We start from the raw sequence: 11,161 nt of genomic DNA on the forward strand, positions 1-11,161 counted from the left end.
CTATGCTCGTGTCCCTCTCCAGATTTTTCGATTTATTAAGCTCTCATTATTTATTTTAATATTTTGTTGCAAATTTCTTTTCCGTCTTGTAGCGCTCATGTCACACATCTATATTTATCTGTTTATCCGTCGTCAGAAAACTGATCTTTTTCGGGGACGACGCAGATCGATGATTTAAAGCGTCATTTATTCAGGATTAGCTTTAATAGGATAAACAGTAATAGTTTATCAGATCCGTGCCGCGCACAGATAAATGATGCCGCGGCCACGAATGAGATTTTACGACGCCGTGGTGTTCTCGAAATTGACGTCGCTCTACGAGTGCTCCTTATAAACTTACTTTACTTCCGTCGTTTTAAATAATTACGCTCTTAATGGGGAAGCTGCGTCTAGACTGGGGAGAGACTGCATCATAAACCTGGTCCCGTATCGCACGCGGAGGCTCTGCTTAACACACTATCGAGGGGTGGCAGACTCATCCGCCGTCCCGACTACCCTTCCGTCCCCCTCGTTCTCGCCTCCCCACGCTCTTTGTCCTACTCTTTACGACTACCGGCGCGCGGCGTTAACTGCCTTCTTCCCGCCAATATTACGTTCCCTTTAAAGCCGTTTCGGGGTATGGTGGTCAAGTGCTCACGGATATCGCGTTTCAAGGTTTAACGTGCACCTGCATGTATCTCTATATCGTGTCTTTAAAGCCGTCTAGGGACGACGCATCGTCCCGCGCGCTTAACGGCATTAACTCCATCAACGTCCGCTATAGTCCTGTTCAATTACCGATCATTCTGTGTTATCTAATTTATCGCTACAATCGCATTCAAAAGCCTTTATTTTTTGCGGATTTTTTTTGCAAAGTTTGTAACCTTACAAAGCGAATATACAGCTTAATTTGAAAATACATATTTGTATATAAATCTTAATTTCGAAAGACTCAAATTTTTCAAACAGTTTACCGTCCTCGCAAATAAATTATGGTTAGGTCAAATGGTAGGCGCAATTACGTCGATTACATTCCGTGTGTCATGTATGAATCCTCAACGTTCGCTTGATGGAACTCATCGTGCAATCTCGTTAGACGTATCACTAATTGGGTGTATCACTTAGCGCGAGGTGCGTTTGGACTGACGACAAACCGCGTCGCACAATCCCGACCTGTACCAAAAAGAAGATCCTAATTAACGAGATTGTCAAGAGATGGGAATTCACGTGACAATCTCGCGCCTGTTCTCACCCTCGCCCTTGCCCCCGCACCCACTTCCGTCTCTCGCCCTTTACCGTAGTCAGCGAAGTGTTAACTGCCTTGTTTCCGGTGATATTCCGTACCTTTTAAAGTTATGCCGAGGGTGCCAGCGGAGAGGGAGGATCGGACAAGCTGGAAGACCGTAACTCTGAAACGGCACACTTCAGAAGTCACATGAACGATACATAGACGAGCGATATCGTCACGTAGTTGCGGCGTAAAATATGGTCTACGCTTTTTCGCATCCTCGATTCGACGTCTAAATATGTCGATCGGCATCAATATTGTAACACTTCGCGCAACCCCCCGTATATACGCACGCATACATTTCTTCACGACGCACACGATACGATAATGGACATACAATCTACATCCCCAGCGATATTGTTCTGAACTGAACGCAAGCAAACGCATTATTTTTTTTTACATTTTTACGAAAATTAATAACTTATGACCGATTCCCGCGACTTCCGCTTGGTACACACGTGTTATCTGACGATACAGAATTCATGATGGAGACACGTGTCACTTTTGTATTTTAACGTGACAGTCGCTCAGTAAAAAAAAAGATGCGGCATAAGCGCCGATTTAATTGTTACGCAATCGATATGTATCTTGATAATTTAATTTAATACCCTCGGACGCACTTCTACGGGGGTGCATTCGTCGTGGAGGCGACTTAACGCGAGCGTCATCAGTGCGTCGCCCGCGTCCGCGCTTACGCTCGCCCTTGCCCGGCGCCGGTGTGCGAGAGCGTGCGAACGGAAGGCAAGACGGTGCAGTGTGGTAGTGGGGCAACGCGGAGGGTAAGCGGGTGGGCGACGGGTGGCGATGTGGCGGCGTTGTTAGAGAGCGGCGTGGGGCAGGTCCGGAGCGTCGGTCGATACCGCCGTCTGTGCGCGCCTCCTTCCACGGACTTCCACTTCCCTTCCGTTACGCCACCTAGGTCCGGGTCCGGCTAGCGTCATCAGAGTCTCCCCAGCCTCCCGACGATTCCGTATCTTAAACGCAAGACGTAAGATGCCTGGGCGCCCGTCAGACGCGCGATCCCTCTCCTCTCTCCTTGCCTTGTCTCCTTTTCTCCGTTCCTCTCTCGTTCTCACTCCCCCTCTCTCTCTCCCTCTTTCTTCTTGTCTTTTCTTCCTTGGATGAAGGAGCTCTGGACGCACTTTCATCGACATCTCCCGTCGCGCGTGCACTCTCCTCTCGCGAAATACGTGAAGATTTTTGCGCGAGTCGCGCGCCGTAAATACCACTCATCTGCAATTCCGATCGGTGCACGATCGATCGCTATTGATTTCTTCGTCGGGTTACGACGTACCCGGTTATTTTCGTGCCTCCGCGTATCCTCCATTCTTCCGCGCCTCACTCGCTGACCCAATGGTTCGGGAGAAGTCTTCAAAATGCGAGGGAAAACTTCGGAAGTTATTTTCTTAAGTATTTAGTATTGTACCTCGCGATTGTGCGCCAGGATGTAACTCGATCTTTTCGGCAAATATCCCCGACATCTACACGCACGCAACGCACGTCATCGCTCATGTCTGTTTGTCCAATGCGGGTATCATTTACCAGAATTTCTCGACTGAATTCTCGCGTTTCATCGATTTACGCTGGTCCTTTATCTCGCGCGATACGCGCAGTTGGCTCCGATTCTCGCCATGCGGTATACGCTCTGATTCCTTTTGATCTAAATGTTCCAAGACTTTCCAGGCAGTCACGTGAAAATACATACATCTTCTATCCTACGTGTTTACCTTCGCCAAGATGATATTCTTGCAAGATAGCTCTCTTCTCCTTCAATTTTAATCATCATTATCATCATAAATATTTCCGCATTTTTTAGAGTTTCCCAGTATTTTGAATCCTCAACAATATATCGCAGGTACATCCGTAAAAACTTAATAAATGCATCTCTCACCTCCGTGTTTTACACTTTCAATACCCGCTTCATCTTCCAACGTCAAAATTCAATCACGATATCGCACGCAAGCCTCTCTCTTTGTACCACGACACGATGCAGGCAACACACACAGGGAGAGGATTCTGTATTCTTCAACGTATATACTCCTTCTTTCCTCGTAGCGCTTCAATCTTCGCACCATCGATATGACCTCATCTCCTCTCGCGGGAAGCGGATGCGTGAGAGACGATTTATCAGGCCGACGCGTCGGCCTCGTCCTTTTTGCGTTTCTTGCGCTCCGCCGACAGGCAGGCGGGCAGAATCCCGTGGCATGAGAAACGCACGCGGGATACACGTGTCGAAAGGGCTACGAACGCACCTGAGCGGATCGGCCGATCGCGAGAAGCGCGACCAATCGATTCCGTCGTGGGCTCCTCGCGTCGCCCGCCGTGAACGGCGCTATTCTTTGTCCCGTCGTCCTTGGGGTGTATTGACCGATCTAGATGTCTCGCGATTCAGCCGATCTCTCTCGATTGTCGTGCCTCCATTGTTGACCTTATAAGGATAGGCCTGTCAGTTCATTCGGTGGTATCTTCGTTTGCATCAATCTTACGAGTTTCGTTCGCACGTGCGTTTAATGTTTCCAGAATATTTCACCGAGAGGATGATAGGCGGCATACATGGTTGCGAGAATATAAATCGTGAATATCGGGATCTATTCGGATCTCCTATTACGGAAAGATCGTGCGATAGGATCGTTGGGTAAATCTCGCCTCGCGTTCTCACGCCGATCACACCGCGGCGTGCGTCGAACTTGGAGTCTATAATTGTTCGCGACGGGGTAAGGCGGTAAATCCGCTTCCCACTTCGCGGAGCGTGAGGCTGGCTGCGTGCATAACGCGTAGCTATACGCGAGCCGGCTGGCTGTCTGGCTGGCTAGCTAGCTGATGAACACGCGTGTAAACCGTGTACCGTGGCCGATGCATAACACGCGGACGTATCGAGACGACGGACGCTGGGATGGAAACAGAGAGGGGAGGGATGAAAAGAGCGAGCGAGGAACGACGGGACCCGGGATGGCGTTCGCGGGGGGTTGGATCGTGGCGCATGAGTAGATTACGCAATTATCTTATGAACACGGCGCGTATACGAGTGCTCGCGCGCTGCCTCACGCGAGGAAGGATGATAGCTCCTGGGGCCCTGGAACAGTATCCACACGGCGCGGCGCGCGGCGCGGAGATACACGTACGATCCCGGCGCGAGTACGTGCGCTCGCGTTCGTATCGCCCGCGCCGGTATGAAAAGAAGCCTCCCTTAAATTGGCGGCATTACGCAATTACCCCTCTGAGCATCCCTGCGGTCCCGCGCGCCGATATCTAACCCCGCGTAACCCCGGCTTTATAAATAGATGTTCCTCACACCGGCGCGTATCGTACGCACGGTTCCGCGAACTACCTGTCCGTCCGTCGAGCACCGCCCCATCCATTCTCTCGATGTTATTCAATCTAACACCTACCTAGCTTACACGTTCGGCCGATCACACGTCGCTTTTAATTCGGGCTTTCGACGCCTGTCCGTCGAAGCGGCCAATGGCCGAGAGTGCACCAGCTACATCGGGCGCAGCATCCTAAACTTTCCCCGCTTGCTGGTGAGCCACGCGCTTCGTTCGAATAGCGATTTAATGATAGTTAAAAGCAAACGAGCGTTCGCCAATACGATTACCCGTCCCAGCGGTTTTATCCTTGTAAATTTGTGCATTTTTCTCATTTTGGCCGTTGTGTTTGCGCGATAGCTTCTCCTTTACGATTACGGATCGCTCTGTTTTTTAGCAATACTAATTCGCATAACGGTCGAAAAATTTTAACGATGAAAAGATATAAGCGACCGCTATCGTGTGCTATATCGTGTGCGAGTCCCGTATTATCGCGGATGTTTAATTATTTCCGTCAGTCTGAGTGACCGCCGGAATCGGTGAATCATATCCATTAAATGGCCCGTTAGACATTCAGTTACTAATTGAAAATCGGTAAAAAACCCGCTTCTTCGATTTCGCGAGATTCTCGCTGACAATCGGGGCCAAGAGCTAAGTATATCTTTTCACGTTGATCGCCGCCTCGACTATTCGCTTGCTCTGAAATTGAATAAACGCCATCGTGCTGCTGTCGCGGTTAAATAATCATTATTGAATTATCGTGCCATTGTTAGAATCACACTGAGCTCCGCTTGAATACATCAGTAATATCGATCGTTTTAATGAATTTTATTAGTAATCACCGCTGGTCTCGGCCCGATAGAAGAAATTTATACCGAGAACGTAGCGAAATAATTCCACGAAATTTGTATCACTTAAGCGATACAGAAAGTACGATACCCCCCCAATCGCAAGCACAACCGTAATTAACATAATCAGGATGATTAAATAGAATGATAGTTATTTTTCTGATGTGGAGTTAATTATATATCAACCGGGATTATTTCGACAGACAAATGATTTCAAACGATCTTGCGCTCTATACGCTTTACCGTGCGCATCCCGAGCGTGTCGAGCAATTGATTCACCTGGCACGAGTTATTCACCCTTCTCCACGTTTACGCACTCACACACGCACGCACGCACACGACGGGCATATGTACACGCAAACACGACGACGACGACGACGACGACGACGATGCAAAGGTGGCGTGCGTCGTCGTTCGAACCGCCCCTCCTCCTCGCTACTCGCTACTCCGGCGCCGTCCTCCTCCTCGCATTCTAATAGAATTGTCTCCATTATTAATGAGACTGCGCTCGGTTTCAGTGGAGAGCCTCGCTTCCGAGTTACGGGCTTCCGCGTCAGTGTGCGTCCGTGCGTGTACCGGACACGCGGCTGCGTCCGGGACGCTCCTTATTTATTCACGCACGCGGTAGAGTATAACTGCCACCGCGATAGCGGCGCGCAGAGAGGAAAGTTTCCTCGCGACGAGAAACACGCACGTATACGTGTGTAGCCACGTCGCGAGGTACGCGCACGCTGCACAATCGCGGGATCAAAAATCAGACGATATTAATTCGAAAGTAATATAACAGCGAGTTCGTTAGACTCGTCGAGAGACACGAGAGCGAAAGTTTATCGCGCGGCGTTTTACAGAAAAAAAAAGAGAATTCTGCGTCATATTTCAAACAATACTTATTTTTTAAAGATATATTTTTTTACGACTACTACATAACGTGATTGTTTTTCATTTTCCGGCAGCACAGCTAGATTTTATTTTTAAACGGCAATTTTTTTAGCGTATTATATTCTGACATATTTCTATTAGCCCCAACATGCTTTTACCAGAATAAAATAGAGTAAAGCTCTTTCTATGCATCTATATAATTTTTATCGGAGCGAGAGAGAGATGGCACGTCGGAAATCGATATTAACGTAAAACAATATTTTCCCATGATCCCGGCGGTCATTAGTCTCTTTTTAACGAAACTGTACCACGTGTTGTATTGACAGATATCCCACTATCAATCCTCTCTCCCTCCGTAACCCTAAGCCCGGCAATTTCGCAACCCCCGCGTGCGCTGCATCGACGATGCGGAACGTCGTATCGCACGTAAGCGCGCCGTTAACTCAGAAATCGATGCACCTGCCGAAAGTCCGGCGGGCCGTAAATCGCGATATATTGACGCGATATATAGAGTTCCCCTCGTTTTCTGCGATCGCGCCACGTGTCCGTGTCGGAGCAAAGATAGGATTAGCACGAATATACGAATGCAGGCGCGAGAAGGCGGTTAAAAATGGAATGAAAGTAGCGATGCCGCCTCATCGATACTTGAAGCCGGTTTCTTCGATGCATCGCTCAACGTTTTTCGCGCATAAGTGTTGTGAGACACAAAAGGATATATCCGAAACTTTTATCCGGACGATCGAAATAAATCTTATTTAAATCGAATATAAAAATAGAACTATCCGCGCGTCCAACTTTTATTTTATTCCTTCATTATATTCACTATGATTATGATTACATAATTTCTAAGATATCTTAGAATACCTTTTACTTAGAATAACTTTTACTTCATAAATATTTTTGTCAATAAATTATTCTAAAAAACACTGTTTTTTAAATAAAGCATCTGTTACATGTTTTTATTTTATTATAAAATTTTATAGTTTTTTTATTTAAAACATATATATACATATATATTAATTTTTTATACTTCTAATTCTTAAATCTTTAATTTAAAAATTTTTTTCAAATAAATAATTAAAAAAGATAATAGAAAAGTCGTATGTATATTAGAAACTTTTTATCTTGTTCATAAACTGTTTGTAAGATGAAAAATAATCGAATAAATAAAATTGCAAAAAAGATATAATTATATCTTTTCTTATAAAAATTCACAAATTTCTTTTAGTCACAGGGAAATGTAGATACTGAATGATATCTTATCAAATGTAGGGTTAAGAAAATTCGGTCAGCACCGATGCTTTCGTAAGTAACAAAGAGTTAAATCGGATGGAGATTAAGGGTCGAGAGGAAAATATAGATTACTTCAGTAGAGACTGCAATTGTCTTTAATATCACGGACTCTGTCGGACATAATCAAAGATCGACCGATATTCCGCGACTCTTTTCTTCCTTCCTGCCCTTGTTCTTTCGGCGCTCCAATTACAGATCCGCAGATGATATATATACCTTGCTCTATATTTTATATATATATATATATATATATATATATATATATATATATATATATATACATATCTACTATACGATCCAACGACGTGCGAACACGGATGTGCGAATCATCGTATCGTTCATAAGAGAGTCGGAACTTAAATTCCGGAATAATGTTAGGAAAATACGAGCGTGTTTCTCGGAGCGAAGAGGCCACATTTCCCTTTTCTATTGCGGCACATTCTCACCCACACGAGCAATGCCGAGAGTCCCGCGAACAGTATCGCTGGACCGATATCGCGACAACATCTCGACAACGCCGATCGCGAAGGGCCCGAATAAATTTACGTAACGAATGACGGAAGGGGGAGGGAGGGGGAGGGAAAGCACGCGAGCCGCGGGCGTGCGCGCGATGAGTTTGCAGATACACACGTGCATGCCGAAGCACGTGTCGCCGTTGCTTCGCAAAATAATGCTAATAACGTAGCCGCGTTAAGTTCTTTGATTTATCGTTCTCACGCTAACAGATGTCGTCCACAAACATTTACGATGGCAGGAAATCGTGATGATGACTCATGCAACTAAACGAGTATCTCTCATGATCTCGGGATACTCGGGGGATCCATTTCGAGAAAAGATCTTCGAATGTCCGGGATTAATTCGTTTATTCCAGTGGAGACGAATGAAAAGTACACAAGTCGTAATAGATTGTATGTAAATATTCTGGCTTGAAAAATGTATTTTATTAGAATAATTGCTCTGTCTCTCTCTCTCTCTCTCTCTCTCTCTCTCTCTCTCTCTCTCTCTCTTTCTTTCCCTTTCATGTCATTTTAAATATTCTACATATATTGTAACAATGTATGTTGTAAAACCATATATTGCAAAAACGTACGTTCTATAAATTATAGTGTAAAAAAAAGGGAAACATTTTTTACTCATTTCGTAAGAAGTGTACAAGTTGTTTTTATAATATATACTCAGAGCATTAGCATAAATGCTAGAATCTTTAAATACCTGTATATATAAAAAAATATATTAAAAATAGGAAATGATAGAATATTATCGTTTTTGTTATAATAATTTAATAATACCACTTTAAATTGTATCTAATTGAATTTTATAACTGCGATTTCAATCAAAAATTCTTATTTTAAAATTTTTTAATACAAGATGTTTTTTCTTAAAAGTTAGTATACAAGATGCGAAAAAATTGGCTTTCTGTGTATGTGAGATCATCCAACTCAAATGAAACATTTTCGTTTATGAGAAGGAAGTTGCCGTCATCTGTGGGTCACTGGCGAAATTAAACTGTTTATTAGCTGGAAGATAAGGAACATTCAGAAGGTAAAGAAAATTGTCGATAACAAACTAGGAGTCGATAACGTCTGTTATCGAAGCACGATAAATATACATAGATTGAAAAATATTAAAGTTATTTTTACTATCTAAACGTAAAAATGATGTGCAACAAGAAATATATATTTTGCGCCATGTGCACTAATTATAAAAATGTATTGAATGATTATTGTAATAAATTAAGAATTAAAGGTTGGTTTGTATCTTTGCTCCAAGTGGTATCGACAACTCTACAGATATGATAAGCTCAGAACTTGCTTTATAAGATTGGTCACGTACATATCATTGAATGCAAAATTTAATGATAACGAGATACGAATGCGTATCATTTTCCTGTTGCAAGTGATTCTTATATTGGCTTATTATTTTATATAAAACTTTTAAGATTACAAAAGCCGCTAACTGAATACGGACTCGCAGTTAAACTGAAAACACATTCGCACAATGCAAAACTTATGACACAAACTCTGGTCCATCGTACCATTGTCACATCCGAAGAAAAGTACGGAATTTGATTAATAATTGGCGATGAGATTGATATTAGATGAATATAAATATTTAGCATAAATTATCTCTTAATGTGATATATTTTTACGTTTTATTTCCGTAACCCAGATGACAAAGGCTTGTTTAAATCACGATTATTCAGATCGTATTCATCATAAATAGATTGAGTTACATTTAATCTCTTTGTGTTGAGATAAGATTCGAGTTTCAAACCGTTTTGATGTCCGGTAGAGTTACGTGTGATTAAAAAGAGATCGCCTATACAACATGTATATTTAAAGGACATCTTTGTTAAGACATTTTTGTAATAACTTTATAAGACGTAAATTTTATAATGTCAGTGGTACATAGAGAAACCTAAACAGAGAAACTTAAAAGGTATAAGACTTAAGCGATAAACAAATTGGCCAATCGAGACTTGTCGAAAATATAAATCTACTATTTTTAAAGTCTCGGCTATAATTAGTTGGTTTACGACGTACTGCTTAAAGTTTACTTCTTACGTTTTTTTATGTGCATAAAAGACGTCTTATAAGACGGTTTAATGTTGCCCAGGTAGTCTTGTCGTTTCCATGATGGACTTGTTTCTCGAAAGATATATTATATACCCACGTTTGCTTCCCAATCCAGGAAATAATTTCGAATTCTTTGAGTTTGTTTATTAATAAAAATAATGCGTCTGAGATAGAAGAATTTGTCTCTGTATATCTTGCACTGTTAAATTCGCGTCAAATTATATTCAATTTCAGTTATTTTTAACCATTTTTATAGATCGTCGCTGCTTTTTATTCAATATGTCGTTAATTTAACCAAAACAATGTTAATTGAACTAAACCAATGTCAAAATAATACTTTTTTGTGTTGAAATAATAAATTTCGACATACACATGTCAGTTAATAATTACAAAATGTTATTTAACTCAAGGTATTTAAATTTTATCCTTTAATATATTTAACCATGTGTAGAAGTGTCCTCACAGTGTCCTTTGAAAATGGGTCAGGTCTTTATCTGCGATTTTGCAATGACCGAATTTATACGGCGATGAAAAAAAAAATGTTTCCGCCCGGGATCGAACCGGGGACCTTCCGCGTGTTAGGCGGATGTGATAACCACTACACCACGGAAACTTGTTGGGAGTACGGACTTGCTGCACGTGCTTTTGTGGGACGATATCTCTAAATTATCTGGGACACACACACCGCATCTATGTTATGTGCTATTATACAAGAAAAAAAGATATTGTTTTTGCAGCATACTTTTTTCGCAAGAACGTCATCTAACTTAAGTATATGATTATGCTATTACGACTAAAATTATCGACGCTTTGTTATTCTGCTATTAATATTCTTATTTCCTATTTATTGAGTCATCAATGTCTTCGCGGCGTGTTCATGTTCAAATGATTCGAAGTATACAAAGCGGCAAAATAAAACGCAAAGAATCGCGAATGCTGTAAACGCAGGTTTCGCGAAAATAAAATCGAGATTGGCGGAAAGTGTTAAAAGCG

At 42.7% G+C, this 11,161-nt stretch overlaps 1 non-coding gene across 1 annotated transcript; it reads right to left on the minus strand.

The window, feature by feature from the left end:
- Positions 1-10,708: 10,708 nt before the first annotated feature.
- On the minus strand, positions 10,709-10,781 carry Trnav-aac (transfer RNA valine (anticodon AAC)). Its single transcript has one exon. It is a non-coding gene; the product is annotated as a tRNA-Val (tRNA).
- Positions 10,782-11,161: the final 380 nt, after the last annotated feature.

The sequence above is a fragment of the Temnothorax longispinosus genome, chromosome 1, assembly GCF_030848805.1.
Source record: "Temnothorax longispinosus isolate EJ_2023e chromosome 1, Tlon_JGU_v1, whole genome shotgun sequence".
NCBI classification, from domain to species: Eukaryota; Metazoa; Arthropoda; class Insecta; order Hymenoptera; family Formicidae; genus Temnothorax; species Temnothorax longispinosus.